General features: G+C 36.9%; 1 protein-coding gene across 10 annotated transcripts in view; it reads left to right on the top strand.

Annotated features, from left to right (window-relative positions):
- Nova1 (NOVA alternative splicing regulator 1) overlaps positions 1–23,680 on the top strand; it is a 125,455-nt gene that overhangs the window by 52,516 nt on the left and 49,259 nt on the right. For 2 of the 10 annotated variants that reach the window (XM_039111966.2, XM_039111967.2), the window contains one exon: positions 15,105–15,157. The exons of the other annotated variants lie outside the window; for them this stretch is intronic. The gene's annotated coding sequence lies outside the window, so the exon portion shown is untranslated. The remainder of the gene's footprint in view (positions 1–15,104; positions 15,158–23,680) is intronic. 10 annotated transcript variants of the gene reach the window in all.

Genomic DNA, 23,680 nt, shown 5'->3' with positions numbered 1-23,680 from the left:
TAGAAGAGGCCTGCACGTTAGTGCTGATGCTGCCTCTGGCCAGAGTTTTGAAGGAAAGCCAGTATGTGATGAACATGGTTGGCTTCTTTAATTTGGAAACACCAAGTCTGAATTTTAAAAAAAAATGTATTTTTAATCCAGGCATGGGAGAAAGTAAACAGTTAAATAAAACATAATATATTTTGGTCTCGGTCTCCCATTTATTTAATAAAATTTTGGTGATATAACCTAATTTAAAAATAGCACTTTCTTTAGTATTAGTACTTTGAAAAGTTTATTACTTTTATTATGTAAAAAAATTATTAAGAAATTTTGTTTGTATTGATATACTACCTGTGAGGATGGTTTTATTTTGCTATTTTAGATTTTTTTTTTAAGTTCAGTGGTATGATTTGCTGTTTGCTTATTTTTATTTATTTATTTTTGATGAGCCTTTTGACATGTCCATGTAAAAAAATTAGGACACCTTTCTCCTCCTAGAATCTTAATCACAAATCACATATTGTCATTTGGTTTAGAAAATTATCCATTATGACCTGAAAATTGACAATATTTATGTACACATCTGTGTCTATAGATTCTTCCTCAAACATAATTAAGGTTAATTTCAAAACAGCTTATTTTTTTACTTGTATTAGGAAGTAGATAGAAAAGGAAGGTTTTCTAGAGACCGCTTGAATCTTTTCGTTGAACACAGGTAGAATTTCCTATATTCAAAATGGTATTTCATATTACGTTTTGATGTGACTTTCTTCTGGATAGAATGGTTTTATGATGGTTAACACAACCTATACTGTGGGTGCAGTCACAGGAAGAGAATGGGTTTCTCCAGACGCTTTCTACTGCTTTTGATTTTGTAGTAGAAAATTTAGAATGAAGTATTTTTTAGGTACATATATTACAATTCTTAATAACTTTTTAAAATCAAATGAATTAGATAAACAGACTTGATTTATATTCAGAGTAAAATTTTATTTAAATAGATACATTTTAATACATACCATTAATTGTGTACCATTTTTTGTACCATTATTTGTAGAGAATTAAGACTTAATAAAATGCCAACTAAACTTAATAGTTTTAAAGTATAGTATAGATGTATTATAGTTTGTCTTTGTAGCAAGACGGCATTACCAGTTTATGAAATACTAAAATTGTTATCACTTCTGCATGTTCTCAACAAAGGTAAATTTTAACTACAGCTCAGTTTCTTTTTATTAACTCTTGGAGGAATACATACGTTTCATATATAATACTGCATTTTTTAAAAGTCAATTGTACTTGTTATGTGACTGATTGGGTTAAGAATTATTCAGGGTTCTTGTTTTATACTTGGTATGTGGCAATGTAAGTTGAACAACTTACTATATTCAAGTTTTGACCATGAGGATCTGATGTTAACATGTAGCTTCAGTGCAGTTTTGATTGGGACTTAGGTAGAAATGCACTGAATTCATGCCTGTGCTCCTTGAACTTAACGCAGCCTCCATGCTATGAGTTTGGAGCAGAACATTTGTTCAGTTATTTAGAAGTTACCCTAATGCCATACAGGAAACACAGACTATGCAATTGTTCTACAGAATAATGGGTTCCTCCAACTGACTTTGAACAGCTAAAACTGTGGTTATGATTATTAAATTAACACACATTTCATTGTTTGAGAATTCAGAAATAAATGGTAGCATGAGAATCATTAAACCTTAATGAGTATGTGAATTTTTGTCCTGCATTATAATTTTCAATTTATAATAAGAAAAATAAAGCCAATGTATAAATAAAAATTTTAACTACTTAAATGATAGACAGCTGTCAGTAACGTTCTGGCAACTTCCAGCTTTCATGGAGGAACTTGAAAAGTAATTTTAGGACCAAAGTGATACTAATGAAAAAGTAGATGGCCCAAAGTAGAAAATTTTATAAGGTAGATTGTATGTACCTTAAAATATTTTGAAATATATTCTAAATAGTTCTATAGTTTCACTTTTCAAATGTAATCCACAGATTTGTAGAGCACCTTTTGATTTAGGAATATATTTTACATTGTCCAAGACATATGTTAAAAAATATAGTATGTTTTCACATCAGCTATTAAAAATAAAAAAAAACCAAATTATTGTATTCGATCAGTAGTTGAAACATTTTAGGTGTTTTTATTTACCCCAGTCACGGAGTAATGGGTTTTGGTCCCTAGCACTATCTAGACAGATAATTTTATAGTTCATGACAAATGGTCAGTATTTTAATTACATTACTTAAGAAAAATTTAGCATATCATATCCTGTTTTAATTATCCAAAACATAATTTATTTTTAATAGAATAATATGTGCAATTTGAATATAGATAATTTAGGAATAAATATTAAGCGTTTTTTATTCATTCCAGATAGTTTTAAGTAACTAAAAAAATAAAATAAAATTAATTATACTTTAATTCCCCAGTCTTTGAAATTCTTATGTTATGTATCAACTAATTTCTGTTTATTTTTTGTAAATGTAGAATTTTCAGTATATATATATATATATCATCAGTCTGAAATTTATAATGTGTTCTCATAAAAAGTCACTGATGCCACAAACCTCATTATAATACTGAATTACCATACATTTATTGCTTCGCTGACTTAAGTATAAAAATCGCCATGTGTCCTGTTGATAATTGTGTGTAGATGTATGTATTCGTGTGTGTATCAGTTTTCTAATGTATTTTGTAGTGCAATCTGGAATCCCAACTGTCATATGTAGCAACTTAATCAAGTGTAAATTGCTTAACAAGTTTAAGGTTTTGTTTTGTTTTGTTTTGACTGTTAATTGAGTATCATTACACCTACCTCACAGGGTTGTTGTGGGGAAAATAATAAACATACTTGAAAGAGTGTTTAACATCTGCTACAAGTGCAATATCTGAAAACTGTGTGTTACTAAAGCCTTTAGTCTCCCTACCCGACTGTGTGCAAGAAGTCCAAGTGCCTGTCACAGTATGTGATCCGATCCTCCCTAGGTCCTTAACTGACTCATTCTTTGTTTTCAGACTGTGTTATTGTTAAGGTTTTAGTAGTTACTTAAAACACAAAAACATTGTGTGTATCTGTGTGTTTGTGTCTATGTCTGTCTCTGTGTCTCTGTGTCTGTGTGTGTGTGTGTTGTTTTAGACTTTTGTCCATTTTGTCCATCTTAACCACTGGGTCACTGTCCTCTGTGCTGCCAACTCACACCTAGTATTCACTGTGGCTTTCTTCTACAACGAGATGTCTCCTAGCCCCTCTGCCATTGTATAGCTAACCCCTCTGCATGAACCTGGCCTTGTTCCTAGATTGGCATTATCATATATAATCCTATATGATTATTGTACATATACTACAAAGCAACTTTTATTTTTCTGTATTTAAATGGGTCACAGTTACTTAGAACCTCATGAGGGTTCTGGTTATGTGCTAAGTCAACCCACTTTGCTTTATCATTTTCATCATAATTAACCAAATAAAGAAATACAGTAGCCAAGGGTTTAAACCTCTTGCTTTATTCTTTCCTGTCATTGTAACTGCAGTTTCATTGTGATATTAATACTTTTATGTCTTGATAAAATCCTGTCCATGACTTTCATCTCACTTCCTTTACTGTCTGTTGGCTCCTGCTTTTGGCATTCTCTGGTGGAAATAAGAATTACATGTGGTACAGGTGAGCTAGATAGAAATCTACATCAGTTTCCCTCCGCCTTCTTTAGCCTTACCATCCTTGATTTGGGTAGCTCCTTCCCTTCATCGCTGTGTTCCTTGGTCTCTGACTTTTATTCTTGGATTGCCTTGTTTCATTGATGGTCATCTGTGTAAGGTTTTATTTGGGTGTGTGTGGGGGGGCAGTTCTAATTTCTAAGTAGCTTTTGTTAAGTTGCTCTTTTAATATTCCATACATGTGTTTAATGCATCGCCATTGTTCTCATCCCCTCCCTCATCACCTTTCTGCCCCTGTCACCCCCTTGCTCCCTACAGCTCCCTTGACTGTTACAACATAATGAGTTTGATCAGAATGCAATTTGTATTCATATGATCATATTTAGGTGTATTGCTGTATTGCCCAGGCCAGTCTCCTACTCTGGGGCTCAAGCCATCCCATTCTGCTACGTGAAGCTTATAACACTGTAAACATTAAACAATTTCTTTTTTTATTTTTTCTTTTCTTTTCTTTTTTTTTTTTTTTTTGTGTCCACCAAATTATAGGAAGCCTGTTTGTTTCTAAGGCGGTTTCCCAAATTTATGATTTTACGTCTTCATTTTCTACCCTTCTCTCCTTCCCCTTCCCCTCTCTTCTCCATCCCTCCTGTGCTCTCTTTCTCCCTCTTTTTCTTCTCTTAGCTCTTCTCCACTCTATCTTTTTCTCTCTACCTTTCCCTACCCCTAATTAATTGCCAGCTCCTCATTGTCCCACTTTAGGATGTGAGACAAACTGAGTTTCCTTTTTGTTTCTCAATGTATAAGCTCATGTCTGAAAATATGTACTTCTATTTGAGCTAAAGTTTGCCTGTGCACTTACCATACTGGTGCCCGGCCACCTTGCATCTTGTCATTGGAACCTAGTATTCTGATCTTTGAGCCATGACTGATATGGAAAATTCCTAACCAGCATCCAACCACTCCCCTCCCTTAGGCCATGGTAGGCACCTTGACATTGTCTTCTTGTCCTTTCTTTCCTTCAGTCCTTGCCACGCCCCATGGTAGTGTGTCACCAGAATGCCCTTGACCCTTTATTTCTAAATACCTCAGTGCTCTTCTTTGGCCTTGCCAGTTACAATGATTTTTTTTCTCTCTGTTGTTGTCTTAGAACCATATTATTATATAATCAGTAGTTATGCCTTTCCTCATGACAAAATTGTATTTTTGACATAACCACTAAATTGCTTATTGGCAAATCCCTCACTGCCTAGGACTTTTATTGGTTTGCTGTAATACAATGCTTTATGAAAAGCTAATGTTGAAATAGATACATTTTGTTGCATAATTAAGAAGCCACTTCTTGTTTTGTTTTGTTTTTTTTTTTTCTTTAAAACAAAATTGATAGTGAAGAACAGCTTTATGCCTCCTGTTTTCCTAACCGTGGAGACGATCTGTCACCCTTTTGGAACATTTCTCTTAGGTTTTAGTTCATGTGTGTGCGTTTATACCCCTCCCCATTTACACCATGTTAGAAATACCCTCGCTCACAGGTTTAACAGGGACAGGAACAGTACGGTGTTCCACGTAACTTCAGTTACCAGTAAAAAGAATCTATAGACTATCTTTTTCGATTACAGTTGTTTTTAACTTTAAAATCCAGATGACTTCAGATTTTATTACTAGATATGATCAGAAATTACTAAACAGTAGGCTGTTGGTTAATGAGAGTACTATTTATGAAATAATAATCATAGTAAGAATTAAGTAGACTCATTCTTCATAGACAGTGCTACTTTAATCAGGTTTCATTTTTATTAGTATTTTGAATAGCTGTTAAAATAAATCTCAGTTGGTGATAGAGCTCTAAGCTTCTGTCATCTCTAACTGATCATCAAGAGCTGTATTATTTATAACAGATATTTAGACAAATACATAAAAATTAGGTATTCAAAAAATGAAAATAGCATGGTAGTAGTGGTCACTGATAAAATTCTCTATGTGCCTTAACCTGTTTGTTTGAAAGTTTCAAGTGAGTACAGAAAACACAATAACCAGGAAGTGTTTTTTTTTAAATTGTATTGTTAAAGTTTAAAAACTAGAATTCAATAAACTGTGCCCCTGTCTCATTTCCATATGGTTGGAAGTGTATCTTAAGGTGGCTGCTACTCACTTCCACCACTCTCACTGTTGATATTCTATTATCAGGACGTCTTGCCTTATCTGTCTGTACTTGCTGGTTATATCCTGGGGGGCTGGATAGCACATCGTAGATCTTAAGCTCAGACTGTCTTCTGGAGATGGGGAGGACTTCGCTGTCCTCACACTTCTTATGCTTGTGAACCTTTGCATTCCCTTTTTCACAGGATGAAATTAACTATAAAATATAGCAAAGTGGTTTAAAAAACACTCTATTTCTGTGCCCCTCAAAACATTGAAATAATTCAAACATTCTATTTATTTTATTTACTTTAATATATTAAAATATGAAAATAACAAGTAAATAGGGCCAAATAGTCAGTTCTTCCCTTTTAATCGGTCCTAAATACCTTCTTATCCAATTTCCCTTACTTATATAACATACTGAGAAATCGACACCTGATACCTTTCTTTAAAGACACTCTCCTAAGCTTTAATCCCAACCTCCTCACTGTTGCTCCTATCCTGCCTGGGATGGCTGAGACAGGCTTTCTGCACCAAACAAGGATGGCGCTTTTCCTTTCTGCCTTTATTGCCCTCCTGTCAGCTGCTCCTGCACCTTGCGCTTTCTGCTCACCCGGAAGCGGAAGCGCCGCTCTCAGCCCTGACTCAGATATCATTGCATCACTTTCTCTCGCTCAGTGGTGTTGTCTTTTAAGATTCTCCTCCACCATACTTTATTTTACTGATGAAATTTAAGAGTGATGATATCAGTTGGAGTGTGTTCTTAAAACAGCTTTCTTCATGGAAGATATTTACCTTGGTGCTTTCCGTGGGCGAAACTTTCATAACCACTTTATAAGTTCACTTAATTGTGAGGGTGATGGTTCTTGGTAAATTCAAGTTTTATAAATATTGAGTAGACCTCTGAAAGGCAGTACCATAACTTAAAGTTAGTCACATATTCTTCCAACTTGCTTTATCAGCAATATTACATCAAAAAAGCATCTTCTATGAAGTTTGAATACTCATCTGTTTAGAGTATTTGCGCTGGTATTACTGATGCGAAAGGGTGTTTCCTGGTGATCTTTCCAGTGTGGTCTGAGTCCTAGGCTTTGCTCTAACTTAAAACCTGAGGTGGATCGTTTACATTTGCCTTTGCTCACCTTTTTACAGTGTTGCATGTCGTTTTCAGAAATCAGTAGAGCAGAAAGGTTCTATTGGCCTCTTGTTTTGACAGTCATTTGCTGGCTCCTCAGAGATAAAGTGCTCTGGATGAGGTCTGACTAGAGGTTCTACCTAGCTTGATTCCCTGTGTAGGAGAAGTAGCCGATACCTCCTAAGGAGAGTAACTGTTCTGGATCTGTTGTTCTGAACCCTTCCTTATTGATAGCTTAGTAACTGGCCACTGAATTTCATCTTTTTCCTATGAAAATATATCCATAAAAATTGGATATATTCCGTTTTTAGCATTTAGTACAATTATTTTATGCCTGTTAGTATTATGTTGAAGAAACAGTATATTCTAAATATTTCCATTAAGATAAGCATTAGTCCAATTTTATATTTTGATTAAATATCCTATTTTCTTTCTATTTTACCCTCATTTAATATTTGTGTATGTAGTTTACATACATAAATGTATGTAAACATCTGTCTTCTGTCTACATATATGTACATGTATACATATAAATGCTCTTAATTTCATAAATTCATTTAATAATTGTAGTTCAGTCTATATTACAGTTAGTTTAATCCTTTTGCCTTATTCAAAAGTAAAATTTGATAGCCTTGTTTTATTTAATTTCCATATCTCTTTTTTTTTATTAACTTGAGTATTTCTTATATACATTTCGAGTGTTATTCCCTTTCCCGGTATCCGGGCAAACATCCCCCTCCCCCCTTCCCTTCCTTATGGGTGTTCCCCTCCCGACCCTCCCCCCATTGCCGCCCTCCCCCCACCAGTCTAGTTCACTGGGGGTTCAGTCTTAGCAGGACCCAGGGCTTCTCCTTCCACTGGTGCTCTTACTAGGATATTCATTGCTACCTATGAGGTCAGAGTCCAGGGTCAGTCCATGTATAGTCTTTAGGTAGTGGCTTAGTCCCTGGAAGCTCTGGTTGCTTAGCATTGTTGTACATGTGGGGTCTCGAGCCCCTTCAAGCTCTTCCAGTTCTTTCTCTGATTCCTTCAACGGGGGTCCTATTCTCAGTTCAGTGGTTTGCTGCTGGCATTCGCCTCTGTATTTGCTGTATTCTGGCTGTCTCTCAGGAGCGAACTACATCCGGCTCCTGTCGGTCTGCACTTCTTTGCTTCATCCATCTTGTCTAATTGGGTGGCTGTATATGTATGGGCCACATGTGGGGCAGGCTCAGAATGGGTGTTCCTTCAGTCTCTGTTTTAATCTTTGCCTCTCTCTTCCCTGCCAAGGGTATTCTTGTTCCCCTTTTAAAGAAGGAGTGAAGCATTCACATTTTGATCATCCGTCTTGAGTTTCATTTATTCTAGGCATCTAGGGTAATTCAAGCATTTGGGCTAATAGCCACTTATCAATGAGTGCATACCATGTATGTCTTTCTGTGATTGGGTTAGCTCACTCAGGATGATGTTTTCCAGTTCCAACCATTTGCCTACGAATTGCATAAAGTCGTTGTTTTTGATAGCTGAGTAATATTCCATTGTGTAGATGTACCACATTTTCTGTATCCATTCCTCTGTTGAAGGGCATCTGGGTTCTTTCCAGCTTCTGGCTATTATAAATAAGGCTGCAATGAACATAGTGGAGCATGTGTCTTTTTTATATGTTGGGGCATCTTTTGGGTATATGCCCAAGAGAGGTATAGCTGGATCCTCAGGCAGTTCAATGTCCAATTTTCTGAGGATCCTCCAGACTGATTTCCAGAATGGTTGTACCAGTTTGCAATCCCACCAACAATGGAGGAGTGTTCCTCTTTCTCCACATCCTCGCCAGCATCTGTTGTCCCCTGAGTTTTTGATCATAGCCATTCTCACTGGTGTGAGGTGAAATCTCAGGGTTGTTTTGATTTGCATTTCCCTTATGACTAAAGATGTTGAACATTTCTTTAGGTGTTTCTCAGCCATTTGGCATTCCTCAGCTGTGAATTCTTTGTTTAGCTCTGAACCCCATTTTTTAATAGGGTTATTTGTTTCCCTGCGGTCTAACTTCTTGAGTTCTTTGTATATTTTGGATATAAGGCCTCTATCTGTTGTAGGATTGGTAAAGATCTTTTCCCAATCTGTTGGTTGCCGTTTTGTCCTAACCACAGTGTCCTTTGCCTTACAGAAGCTTTGCAGTTTTATGAGATCCCATTTGTCGATTCTTGATCTTAGAGCATAAGCCATTGGTGTTTTGTTCAGGAAATTTTTTCCAGTGCCCATGTGTTCCAGATGCTTCCCTAGTTTTTCTTCTATTAGTTTGAGTGTGTCTGGTTTGATGTGGTGGTCCTTGATCCACTTGGACTTAAGCTTTGTACAGGGTGATAAGCATGGATCGATCTGCATTCTTCTACATGTTGACCTCCAGTTGAACCAGCACCATTTATTACATGATATCTACCAATAGTTTGGGATTTGTTAAGCTTAATATAACTTGAACTATAATACTTGTACAATTCTTTGTTATTGTTCCTTCATTTATTCACTTGTTCACTAAACAATGTACTAGGCACATTGGTCTGCATGCTAAATATATAGAAACTCTTTTCCCTTGTGGAGCTTTAATATTTGTGAAGAAACAGGGTTGTTACATTTGTATACACTAGTTAAGTGGGAAATTTTAATAGATCTAATATATTAAAGAACTGAATTCATAAAATAAAATTAATTGGGGACAGTAAGAAGATGGCAAATATGAACCTGTAAGTTAAAAAAATAAAAATAAGCAAACATAAGGAATGCTGACCTCCTTTCTGGAGCCTCAAGAGTATAGGCATGATTTTCATGTAGCACCAGTCCAAGCAATCTGGTTCTAATCTCAGTTGCATTGGAATATTACTATTGTTCTTGTTCCTTTCAAGTCACAATAGTTCCCAATATAATCAAAAACTTCCAACACCATTGACCTTATACATTTTTTTCCCGTTGGATTGTTGGTTTGTGTGTGTGTGTGTGTGTGTGTGTGTGTGTGTGTGTGTGTGTGTGTGTGTGTGTGTGGTATGGGTCTTGGTCTCTGCACTGAGACATTGTAGCTGCCTCTCAAATTCTTCATCGTGGCTGGGAGAAGAGTCCTGTACTTCCTGTTTTATTTCAGTGACACCCAATTAGAGCCACCCCTCACAGCAGGTGACACAGCATCCTCCTTATTCCTGTAGTGTGCTGCCCTGAGTTGTGATTTTCACAGCACTTACATCCTCCAGTTATTTCCTAGGTTCGCACTAGCAGTCCTTGTTTATGATAGAAAAGTACCAAGAAGATAGGAATCTGATTTGTTCTGTACTGAGCCATCCGGAGCCAGAGCCTTACTAGGCGTTTCGTGGATAATTAATGCATAGTGTGGAATGGACGGTATAATGATACTAACCGTCTATCTCTTAGGCTTGATTTGTGTTTATTGTTGATTTTGGTTTGTTTTTTTCCACTGTCAAACCGTTCATTTCATTAAATATTTTTGTAAATGAAATTACTATTTTTATGAAGTAGGCAAACTGTTTGTAAGCCAAAGTATTTCCATTATGCATTCTATCTTCTGAGGGCCTATATCTTTGAAAAAGAGCCTATGCTCCATCTACCAAGCAGCAATCAGCTGTCAATGACTTCAGGTAGAAGTGGGACTTCCTGAGTTCCTCACTCATCCATGCTGGGGTTTTGAGTGGATTGATCTTATTTAGGTCTTACATGAATTCATGTGTTTAGTGGTCCTGTTATGTTAAGCAAATAAAAAGGACATGTACTTTTGCTGGCTCTTAGAATCTTTCCGCCCCACTTCTGCAAGGATCCCATACCCTTAAGATAAGGAAACACACTGTAGATGTTTAATTTAGAGCTGAACACTCACTGATTCATATTCTCTATGGGTTGCCTAGTTGTGGGTCTGTATTTATCTAGAAAAGAGACCTAAAAATGTTATGAGATACATTTATCTATATGGGAATACAGATAAAAACTTAAGATGTAGTTTATTACCTTCTTAATTTAGCAGAAGAATTCTTTTAATGTCTCCCCTAGGTCTATGATGTAGCCATCTTGGGTTTTTGACCTAGTTAAAGGTACCATGTTGGAGTTCAGTTTTGTAGCTCAATCCAGTCAATAAGTGGATGGTGTTCCCAGGACATTAGCATCATTATAGTACCACGTGGCTTATGTTGAGTCATTGTAGTCCACAGGTGTCACAGGGATGTAAGACTGGTGAATACATGTTTCTCCTGTTAGTGTGAATAGGACTCCTACCACTGTGAAAGCTAGCCAGGAAGGTTGTAGCTTCAGGTAGACATCGTATTGATTTCCACATGTTCTATGACTCAAGTATGGGTGTCTTCCACAATTGGGTCTTACTGTCAAGTTCTGAAGGGAATTATACTGCAACCATGCACATTCAAGTAGTAAATGGACTTCATAGGTTTTAGAAAAAGAACACAGGAAGTTGAGAGGAAAGGGGGAAATACTGAGGAGTTGGAGGGGGGAATTATGAGTGGATTCAGTCAAAATGCATGAGCATGTATGAAATTAATCAATTTACAATTTAAAAAGACAAAAATTATTTAAAGAAAGTAAAAATCATGTATTAATCTTGTAGGCAGCTTTCTATTTAATATTTTATTGCAACAGTATGTAGATAAATATTTTTATACTTTGTAAACATCAAAATTTATGTAAAATATCTCATATTAGGCATTTTTATAATATACTTTGTAGTTTCTATATGTTTTTTGTTTTTTGATAGTATGAATAACATGAGGGATTATACCATTTAAAATTTTCTTTATGAAAACTACATTATAATAAATACTTAATAAATTTCCTTGTTCATAGAAATATAACTTATATCAGTTTACATGCTGAATAGTGCAGGAGTTTCTCATCAGTGTTCCTATTTTTCATGTTATCTTCATATACAAACACTTAGCCTTCGCCTTCTGCATCTTAATTAAAAGTTTTGAATAGTTAAACCTTTTATATAGTCAAAATTATCCTTCTCCATTCACTTCAGTGCTTGAAATAACGCTTTGTATGATATGACCCAAATTATAATGTTCTGTGCAATAAATTTACTCGTTTCTTATAATATTTAGGATAAAGATTCTTATTTTATTATTTTACAAGTATAGTTCAGTTGTACCAGCCTAACCACTTTTAAATCACTTCTCTACTAAAATCATACCAGAATTTATGGTGACCACACTCTTGGCCACAGGATTTCTAGTTGGGGTTATTGTTAAAGTTTTACTTTGTTAACCTTGTTTTGTAGTCTTTGTGTAAGGTATTTTATATCCCATGTTATCATTGTTAAATTATTCTGTTGCATTATTATGTTTCTTAAGACCATAGTTCAGCTCAATTCTTCCTAAATATACCATTCTTGCAGGTCTTTACTGAAAAGTCTTATGCACTTTCATTTGTATGTCACGTTACACTTGTCACATTAGGATCAGAGACAAGAACTGAGTTTTGCCTCTTTGTCTCTCTAAATCTGACTTTGTAGAGACCAAAATTATTCCAATGATGCAAATTACTTTATTATGTAATATTATTCATAGATTCTTTAAATTCATTTTTAATTTTACATGTTTATCAGTTTATTTTACTATTGAATTCTTTGGTTATCATACTCTCATTGTAACATTATCAATGTGGTATCTTAAAAAAGCACAGATTTATTCACATTAAACGTTGGGCTGGCCAGAAGTTCAAAATCAGTTTTACTTTGGTATCATCTGGGCCACTGCTCTGTAGAAGTCCTTCAGTTCTGCCACCTGCTCCTTTTGTACGCTTCAAGAGATTTATCACTTATTGCTTGCCTACACTCCTCCCTGATACCCCTTTTAGGTACGTGAGTACTTATGTCTGTGTGACTCTCCCTCCGTGTGTGTGTGTGTGTGTGTGTGTGTGTGTGTGTGTGTGTGTGTGTGGTGTGCGCGCAAACACATATACCTATGAGTACATTTGGAGGCAGATGAGGACATCAGCAGTTCTGTTTTGTCACTCTCCCTTGTTCTCTTGAGACAATGTTTCTCAGTGCACCTGGACTTAGTTGGGCATGAAGCAAGCACCAGTGATCCTCTTGTCTCTAGCCTCCATGGTGTGGTGGTGTGGTGGGAACTCCATCTCAGGCCATCAGGCCTCTGCAGCCTGTCCTCTTACCCACTGAGCCATGTTCTCTGCTCCTTGATCATTCTTGAGTCACTCCAGTCTTTTATCATCACACTTGCAGATGCTCTTGGCTGGCCTCCCCTGAGGACTCTTGTGACTCTGTGACATGATTCTGTGGCACCAATGACACAGGACAGTCCTCTCACTCTCAGGCTCTTTCTTCACTGCTGCTGTGATTGTTCTTTGTAATGAACAGCATCTCTAGCTTACAGGCATCAGCATGTAGATGACATATGAGGAAACTTGGTGCAGCCTCCAACACAGAGAGGAAAGCCATTTAATTTTCTAATTATTACTTCTGTACTTTATTGAGCTCATATATTGTTACTGAATTTAGCTCATGTTGTATATAATTAACAATGTTAAGTATTTTCTATTTTCCTGTATCGTCTTCATTCTTTTTATTGCCAAACCTGCTGCATCTTGTACTTTTTAATGTGAATGCTTAAAACATTTTACTTTCTTTCAACCATAGTTACTATCATTTCAAGATAGACCTTTTATTAATAACAGAAATACTTTTTGTTGTATTTTTAATTGCCCACTATGCTCTTTTCACACCCCCTTTTTAATATTATGCATTTAAAGTAATTAGTCAAACTTTCTTGATTACACTATATTTTATGCTATATATGATAGTTTATCCACTTTAAATTATGTTGCTAAATTTAGTTTCTTGGTATTCTTTATGATATTTGATGTTCATATTCATGCAATTAAGATTAATTGGTATATCACCGTTATGTTAGCTCTTAATGGAATGAAATTGATGGCACTCTAGTTTATTGTTCATAAACTAGAATAGTTTGTAGAGCATTCAAATGATCCCAGTAAAATCTGAAAAAGTTTAAAACAATCTCTGCTTACATGTTAAATGTCGTTATTTCACAGGCTTTCAATTTCTTGGTTATTTAATTTTTTTCTGAGTCAATGTTGATAATGCATGTTTTGTACTCCATTCTGTCAGGCATGTTAATGGGACACCTGTTGAATGCCCGGTGTGTGTTAAGCATTGTGTTGGCTGCTATGCATACAGAAGGAAAGAATGGAAGTCTGTTAACCTTACCTCATGCATTAACAAGAGGGAATCCCATTTTTGTAGGGAGTAACAGAAAGATCCATCAGTAATACAGAAGCAAAGTCAGAAGAATAAAAGTGGCTCACTCTCTGAGGAATTGGACAATGGCATAGAATTATGTCTAAACTTTAGGTCTTCACTGGGAAGAATAATGACTAGGAAAGAGAAGCTCCACTATGGATTCTTGCGAAGTATGTAACTGTGTTTGATAAGGTGATGACCACAGATTCACATGTTGAAAAGTTTCTTTGCCTAGCAACACCAGCAGAAGACTAGAGTAGGCAGTGGAATGGTTAATACTGGAACAAGGTAAACACTGCGTTATTGCAAACTAGGCTGCAAACAAAGGTAGAATTGAAGAAAATAATTACTTTTTTTAAATGTTGAGCTGTGTGTATTACCATATTCTTTTCATATCAATGTTAGGAGGTTTGAAAATAGAATGTCCCAGAGTCCTAGTCCAGGCCAGGCTGTATTAGAAGCCAGTCTCAGAACAAACACAAAACAATGATGAAAAAGAAAGGAAGACAGAAAACCAGGTGTTTCCCGGAACTGTTTACTCCATGGGAAATCATTTTACTTTTCAGATGCTGTGAATGAGAGGGAGTTGTGGGAAACTAACGGTGGTCAAGTGTACTTGAAGTTGATAAAAATGTCTTTTGTTTTTACATTTATTATTTGTTTTTAAGAATTTCTAACATGAATAGTGTAGTTGCATCATTGCCATCCCATACTCATCCCTAATCCAATTCTTTCATATATGCAATTTCTTTTCTACTTCCTGACATATTTATAGTTACACACACACACACACACACACACAGAGAGAGAGAGAGAGAGAGAGAGAGAGAGAGAGAGAGAGAGAGAGAGAGAGACTGTTGAATCCATTTAGTGTTGCTAATATTATATGTCTGTTCAGGGCTGACCACTTGGGATTGGATAACATATCTGTGGGCACATCCCTGGAGAATGGTAAGTATCTCACTTTTATTATCACATGATTCCCTAGCTCTTCATCTAGGAGTGGAATCTTGTGTGATCACCCCATCAATTCTGGGATATCAACTTGTGCTGTCCTTAAGCAAGTCTTTATGTGACCATATTTTTTTAGATTTCATGGGTACAGCCTCCTGTCCTATGTAGAAAATACCATGTAGCAGAAGAGGTCTTGAACCCATCTGTTACAGTCTATACACCCCTCTGATGTTTTCTGAGCATTGGGTATAGGCTTGTATTATAGATGCATCAGTTAAGGCTGGGTACTTCATGGTTAGTCTCTGCATTTTGATTATTTATCAATTTCTATTGTGATCTCCATTTCCTGTAAAAAGGAAGTTTGGGTGAGAGCTACACTCATCACTTATAGATATAAATAAATGCATAATTTAGTTAGTTAATGCACTGTTTTAATGAAGCGGTTGTGGTATGTTCGCCTCTGGCATCTAGAGCTTCACCAGCCACAGGTAGGTGGTTAGGTTATGCTAGGCCTCAGTTCCTTGCTACTGAGAGGTGCGGTTACACAGCCGTTGGTTACTGCTGAGATACCGGTGCCACTATTGCACTCTGGGGATATTTTGCTAGGTCAGCTGGGTAGGACTTTTAGTTGTTTCCCTTCCTTGGCAGCTGCAGAGCACCTTCAGATGTTATAGAGCTAGCACCAGTGAGAGGATTTCAGGTCAGTTTCAGTGTGAGTCTCTCAAACCCTGTGTCCACAGTGTGTGGTAGCCTCAACAGTCGGCTCTTCCCTTCGGTTTCTGGAGACGACCAAGGAAATGCAAATCCTGTATTATTTTGGGAGTCTCTTCAACTGCCCTGATAAGCAGCTGGCAAGGGGTTTGCAGCCTGGCACTTGGCTCTTGTTAGATAATGTACCATAGTATTTGGGTCAGGTGAAGTAATGAACACTTACAAAAGATAATCATCATCATTATTTCCCATAAAAGTCGGCCAGTTTTACCTTCCCACTGTCACTTCCCGAGTATTTCAGTGGGTCCGTATCCTCTATCGGTCTTGTTGATATCAGCCTTTTAATAATTGTACTCCTAATCGGGATGTGATATTCAAGTTTTAAGATTTTTCTTAATAGTTGTTTATTTGTTGAATATCGCCTCGTTTACTTTTGTCAACTGTTTTGTCAAACCTTGAACACATTTACTCTGGTTCATTTTCCTGTTTTTAAGCTGTTAGAATTATTCAGACACGATTGACAATGCTTTTCAAGCTGTATGTGTTGTATATATGTTCTCTGGCATTTCCACAAGCCGAACATTTTGATTATTTTTGTGAAGTCTGGCTTACACTGCTTTCTTTGTATTTCTTCCTCTTGTGTCTTAGGATACTTTTACAAGTGAGAATTTTTCCCATAGATGTTTTAAGTAAGGTTTATTCTTTATGGACAAATCCGTAATTCAAGTTAATTGTTGCATATTATGGGAAAATAAATTCATCAATATATCCCTTTAACTAAGTTTTTTTTAAAAAAATACATTTGAAAGATTTCTAATGCGGAGAAGGTAAGAGCCTGGTTGTTTAGGTTTTGGTTTTGGTTGAAATGCATATAGCAGATGAATTTTTTTCTTTCTTTGTAAAATAACAAACTTTCCATCAGCAGCAACCTTTTCAGGTATGTGTTACCCACATCATCCTGGGCTATTTGTACGTATTAATTCCCATTACAGTACTTGCAGTACACAGAATACTTAGTGGCAGTTGGTTTAGTTTCCATCATAGTTCCCTGCTGTTTTTGGGTACGTGCATAAAATAGTGCTAATGTCGTTCATGTTGCTATTTCCAACTCTTACCCTCCCTTGACACACTCAACAATAGGCAAATAATTGTTAAAGGCTTCTAAAAATGGTGCTGTGTAAGCCTTTTAAAGGTATTTTGCCTACCTGTTTTAGTTGTGAGGTCAACTTTTATCTTTTGTATGTCAGCAGTCACCATAGAATAAGGAGTGGAACTACCATAAGTTTTGCCTGTCTTTCCGTCGAGATCACTGTTAAAGACTTTATGTTTGTGTGTTTAGCTGATGTCAATGACAATTCACGTTCGCATACTTACCCATTTGAAAGGGCTGAATGGTTTGGCGTATGATACTTAGGGCAGTACCTGATAAATACTACAAAGTTAATGCCATCTTCATTTTTACTGCTTTGTGTTTAGATTCAAATAGTTTGTTAGGTACCTAAACACCAAAAGAGCTAATGACCTGCTCCATTTCAAAGTGTGATATGGAAACAAAGCAAGCAATGGGTACCACTGTGGTTTATAAATTATCCCCAGATTGAGGAGTCAATTTTAGACCACAGAAAAACCGCCTTATGCTTTATACACCTTAATCATTAGAGGAGTGAAGGTGAAGCAGTGTGAAATAGGAAGCTTCAGATTGCTTTAGAACTAAATGACCACAAGAAACTGTCTCATGAACCTCTTCTATCCTGTCATGTTCTAGGAAGACAGTGAAGCATTCAACTGTGATGTAGACTAGCTACATGCACAGACAAATACTACCCATGCTGTCTGTGCATACAAGATCATGGTATATGGTGTCATGATGGTGTGGGTTTATGAGAGTCTCAATCTCTTACCCTTTCAAAAGTCTACATAACATATATATTGGGATATTGTGTCCTGCCTTCATGCATGTGGGTATATATATATATATGTGTGTGTGTGTGTGTGTGTGTGTGTGTGTGTGTGTGTGTGTGTGTGTGTTTATGTATGTATGTTTTAAAAGAGCTTCTCATGCTATATCACTGATTAGCCCTGAATTTATAATCTTCCTGCCTCAGCTTTCCTAAAAGTGCGATTACTAGTATACACAATCAGACTTGGCTCTATGAAATAACAATTATTAAGAGCATATAACTACATAAGATACTCCACTTAAATATATTTTTATATCTGGGGAAAAGGTACTGAGCAGACCAGGTACATTTGGAAAGTAAGTCTCAAACTTTTTTTTTTTTTTATTAACTTGAGTATTTCTTATATACATTTCAAGTGTTATTCCCTTTCCCGGTTTCCGGGCAAAATCCCCCTCCCCCCTCCCCTTCCTTATGGGTGTTCCCCTCCCAACCCTCCCCCCATTGCCGCCCTCCCCCCATAGTCTAGTTCACTGGGGGTTCAGTCTTAGCAGGACCCAGGGCTTCCCCTTGCACTGGTGCTCTTACTAGGATATTCATTGCTACCTATGGGGTCAGAGTCCAGGGTCAGTCCATATATAGTCTTTAGGTAGTGGCTTAGTCCCTGGAAGCTCTGGTTGCTTGACATTGTTGTACTTTTGGGGTCTCGAGCCCCTTCAAGCTCTTCCAGTTCTTTCTCTGATTCCAGAGAAAGTCTCAAACTTTTTAAAAATGTATTTATTTACATCAAATGCTGTCTCCCCTCTCAGCCTCACAAGAGATCCTCCTGCATTCCCCTCCCCTCTCCTAAGAAAGAGTGTGCCCCCCCCCCCACTTTCAAGTTTCTTCAGGGTAGGCCCATACTCTTACTGAGGCCAGACAAGGCAGCCCTTTTGGTGAAGGGATCCCACAGCCAGATGACAGCTTTTAAGATTTGTTCAAGGGCCCACATGGAGACTATGGAACATGAAAATGTTATCCTGATATCTGAGGTAACCCAGACCTAAAAGGATATGCATGGTATGTACTCACTGATAAGTGGATACTAGCCATAAATTACAGGATACCTATGATACACCCCACAGAACCTAAGCAGTTAAACAACTTAGGATGCTTAAATCTCACTTAGAAAGGGGAACAAAATAGTCACAAGAGGCAAAGGGAGGGAAGTGGGTGGGAAAGGAGAGGAGAGGGATGGGGGACAGGGACAGGTATATGGAGAGACAAGAGAGAAACCCAGAGGGCCATAGTGGAAATCAGAAGCTGCTGGGGGTAGGGGGGAGGGTGGAGTGGTAGAGAGAATCTTTATGAAGTCCCAGAGACCTGAGATGGGAGAGGATTCCAGGAGTCAATGCAGGTGGCCTTACCCAAGATGCCTGACAATGAGGTCATCGAACCTGAAGAAGCCACCTCCTGCAGCTAGACAGGGAGACTAAAGGACTGGCCAACCAATGACTGCCCCAACTTGAGATCCACCCCATTGGGAGCCCTAATACCTGACACTATTAATGATACTCTGTTATGCTTGCACACAGGAGCCTAGCATAACTTTCCTCTGAGAGGTCCTTCCCAGCAGCTGACTAAAGCTGACGCAGATACCCACAGCCCAATTTGGGAAGGAGGTTGAGGACCCTATGGAAGAGTTAGGGGAAGGACTGAGGCATTGAAGGGAAAGGCAACCACACAGGAGAACCAACATATTTAACTAGTCTCAAACTCTTAAGCCAGAGCAAAATGAATGTATCCCAGGACCCAGCCTAGCAGGATCTTCAGCCTGTCCCTGTCATCAGCGGGTGCAGAGCCAGGTCTTTCATCACTGAGGCTGGAAAGTTTTAATGACCAAAAGAGAGTAGGTTTTCTAAAATCACCAGGATAAAGACTTAAGTACTTAATCAATGACCGGAAGACACATGCATGCGTTCCTGTGTTTGTGCACGTGTGTGTGTGTGTGTGTGTGTGTGTGTGTGTGTGTGTGTGTGTGTGTGTGTGAGAGAGAGAGAGAGAGAGAGAGAGAGAGAGAGAGAGAGAGAGAGAGAGAGATCATTCCTCAAATTAACAGATTGTGAAAGAATCAGGATGGAATTTCCCTATACCAGACCCAATCTTTGGGCTCTCTTGTGCTTTGAATGTTCTGAAACAGAAAGGAAATAATCTAAGAAAAAATTCTGTTCTTTGGATCTTTTAAAGCAAGTCTGGCTTCCTTTTTTTTTCTCTTTTAGACTTGGTATCCAAGTAGTTTAGGTAGAAGGTGATCATTTGGAGCCCTGGCACACTGGAAACCCAAACTACTTTTTGGAGCGTTTTCCACGAAAAGCAGAATCTTGCTTATCTTTCCTCTTTAATTATGTGTATCTGTTCTAGATTGTATTAGTACTTCTTCTCTGAGGATATTGTGGGACATGGAGGGTCCAGTATGTGTCTCCGTTGTTGGGTCATTTTGCCCCAAAGACGGAATCATTATCTGATAAGATATATTTGAGACTATAGTTATGTAACAGAGCATCAAAGTGTCCTTTAAAATGATTGTGCAAATGTACTTTGTCAATGGTCTACTAATAGCCACTTTTTCATGCATCCTCGTAAAGGGGTCATAGCATTCAGTAGTAGTTGTATTCTTAAGAGGAAGGAAAGGGACTCTGTTTTCCTTAGTGTTGCACAGCACTGAGGTTGTTTGCAGAGGTGTCCAGGGTAGTTCTTCACGGTTGCTCCTGGCTGCCTTTGAGATTGTCTTTGGTGTATGGTAACCTGCAGCATGTTGTGCTTTTGGATGATGTGTCACCCTAAAAACTGAAATAGTTTAGGTTACCTGAAAATAGCAAGACTTACTAAAAAATAGTGGTATCTCATTGTAAGTAATTATGTCTCTTTCTAATATCCACGCAACATTTAAATAGGCAATTACAACACTTACGTTGCTTTCAAATAAAATCTGACTGGTCACAAAACAACCAAGAGTCACTGTTGTACATGAGTGAGTGGATATGTATATGTTCTACTGTTAGGATGTAGTGCCACTTCAGCAATATTACTCTCCTACTGAGAATTTGATTCGACAAATCTCCTAAACCTGGTAAGAGCTATTCAAACATTTCTTTTTTTTTTTTTCTTTTTTCTTTTTTTCGGAGCTGGGGATCGAACCCAGGGCCTTACACCTGCTAGGCAAGCACTCTACCGCTGAGCTAAATCCCCAACCCAAGAGCTATTCAAAATACAGTCTTAACAAAGTCTAAAATTAAATCTTACTAGGTCAATCTTGACTCCTCAGAAATAAACTCTTTGCAAAAAACAAATCCCTATATATTTTATAGGTATCACAATTCAGACGTGAAGCAACATGGTATCTTCAATGTACAAAATTCAACAAATATGTGCTCGGTATGCAGAGAATTGTTGAAAACATAGCATGTTATAATTAAGGTACTAAAACTCCATCTGATATGGATGCCAGAATAAGCAAATACTAACTCCAAAGATATCACAAATCGATTCCAAGTTTTTAACATGGAATATTTGAAATATGGTTCTTTTTAACCATGAAATATAGACTATAGACATATGTAGATGTAGAAATTTTAAATTAAAATTAGTGTAATCTTAATAAACATTGTAATATATTCTGTATGAGTAGCAAATTAGACATTGGTAGATTAGTAAAACTTGATCCCATTGGAGCCAGGTCATTCATTAAAGTATTATAAGTTATGGCAAGGTGTCAGGTCATCAAATTTGTGTGTAGGAGGAGAGGCCAGGGGGAGAGCAAAAGGAATCTGAGCAGTAGAAAGAAGTGGAAAAATCTGAGCCTCACCTCTGTGTGGGTGATTGACTGGGAAGGGTCATGGTGAGACTACGAAAGGAGCGATGTACTTGGGTAGATCTCCACCTTATATTTACTGTAAGTCTCCTTCGACTGCAAAGCCAGAGAGTGTGTTTATACTTGCATTATCTCATTAACAGAAAGAAAGAAAACTAAATAGTGGAAATACTTTTTTATAGGTAAAAGCATATTTGGTCTAATTGTATAATTATCCAATTTTAAAAAGTAGGCCAATGAGGTTGGTTTTGTTGTTTTATTTTTTAACTTTTAAACACAACATAAACTGTTAATGCAAGTTACTAAGCAACACTAATTTTGAAATTGTTAGAGTGACTTAATGTTCAGGAAACCAACTGACCCAAATTTCTTATCCTTTTGGAATTTCACAAATGATTAAAAACAGGAATCAGTTAGTCATCAGCAAACTCCACCCAATTTACAGAGCTAAAATAATCTATTCCATATTGAAGTTGTCTCAAATGAATCATGTTTATTTAACATATTTGTTGTTATATATTCAAATAAAATTGTCAGCAGTTTAATGCCACTGTTATTACCATTTGGGGGTAGTAACATTAAATGTATAACATTAGAGAGCTCAGTGAGTGGGGCTGGGAAGGAGCTGGTCATTGAACCTAGGGCCAGGACATGCAAGGCAAGCCCTCTGCTACTGAACTACATTCCAGCCTGTTGTATTTTAACTTGAGATAGAATCTTTCTCAGTTGCCTAGAACCATATTCAACTTCTGATTGTGCTGCCTTGGCCCTCTGTGCAACTGTTATTACAGGCATGAACCACATTACCAAAAAAAAAAAAAAAAAGAGCAGTTTTTAAAACTGAGTTTGTAGTCTAAAACCAAAGATTTAATTATATAATATTTTAAGTATGTAATGCAATATAAACGAAAACTACCAAATGGAAGTAATTTCATCTTAAAATTGAAAGCTTTTTAATATTTTGAATTTTAGAATCTCAAATATACTACTTTGTACAAACAGCCATTCAGTGTTTGTACAAATGGATGTATAAACATCGTACATGCATTCAATAACAATTTGAAAGTAGAACCCTTTGCCACCCAAGACGATAGCAAAATTTTTGTAAGTATTAATTTTTTCCCTTGGATAAAGAGTACAGAAGAAAAATACTAGAGAATCAATGTTAAAGGTACTTTACAGAGAAAAATGCCAAAAAGGCTTCTAAAAAAGAATATAATGACTTCTCTAAGGAAAGCTTTAGACTAAGCAAATGTTAGAGATTGTCCAGTGAATAAACATACGCAACACACACACACACACACACACACACACACACAAATATACAAATACACATAAATAAATTTAATTCTATCAAATCTATCTAAATGTAGTATATAAAAATAAGAATATGTCAGAGGAATATAAAGATTGGCTAGAAATTCAGTTTAAATACAAAGAAAAAAATGTAGTTACTAGAAGGTACACATGCTTCACTTCCAACTGGTGTTGCTCCGTACCTACAGCTGTGCAGTTGCAGCATAAATTACATGTGCTGCAGTCATCCGTATACATACCTCTTGACCCACTGCAAATCTTGGCAACCCTGTAATAATGTGGCAGTGTTCACTGTACCATGGCATCTGCACTTCTTTGGTATTACTGGCACATATTAATCATATCAAAACAAGAAAAGAGCACAATATAAGTGAGTATCACTTTGGTTGGTTCTAATGTAGCATGAAGTACAAATGAAAATGGCAGGGGTTCATCTCAGTCTGTGGCAGCAGTTGGCTTTGAAGAAAGCCTCAATATCAGTAGGTTATACATTGTTACAATGCTCCACATGCATAAGAACCCACTGGTCAGAAAGATATGGGTGGACTGTCCCATCATGATCTGAGTAGTTAATCATCAAGGAAACCTGATGAATTAAACCTGTACAAAGAAAATAGTATACTCAAGGTAGTAATGTCAAGTTGTCTATTCAAAGAATTAATATGACTGAGAAATTAAATACCTATGAATAATCTTCATAGAAATTTACAGGTGAAAAGATTTCAAGAAAACTTTGAAAACTAT

This window comes from Rattus norvegicus, chromosome 6 (assembly GCF_036323735.1).
Source record: "Rattus norvegicus strain BN/NHsdMcwi chromosome 6, GRCr8, whole genome shotgun sequence".
Classification (NCBI taxonomy): Eukaryota; Metazoa; Chordata; class Mammalia; order Rodentia; family Muridae; genus Rattus; species Rattus norvegicus.
This window is presented reverse-complemented; position numbering and strand designations above follow the sequence as displayed.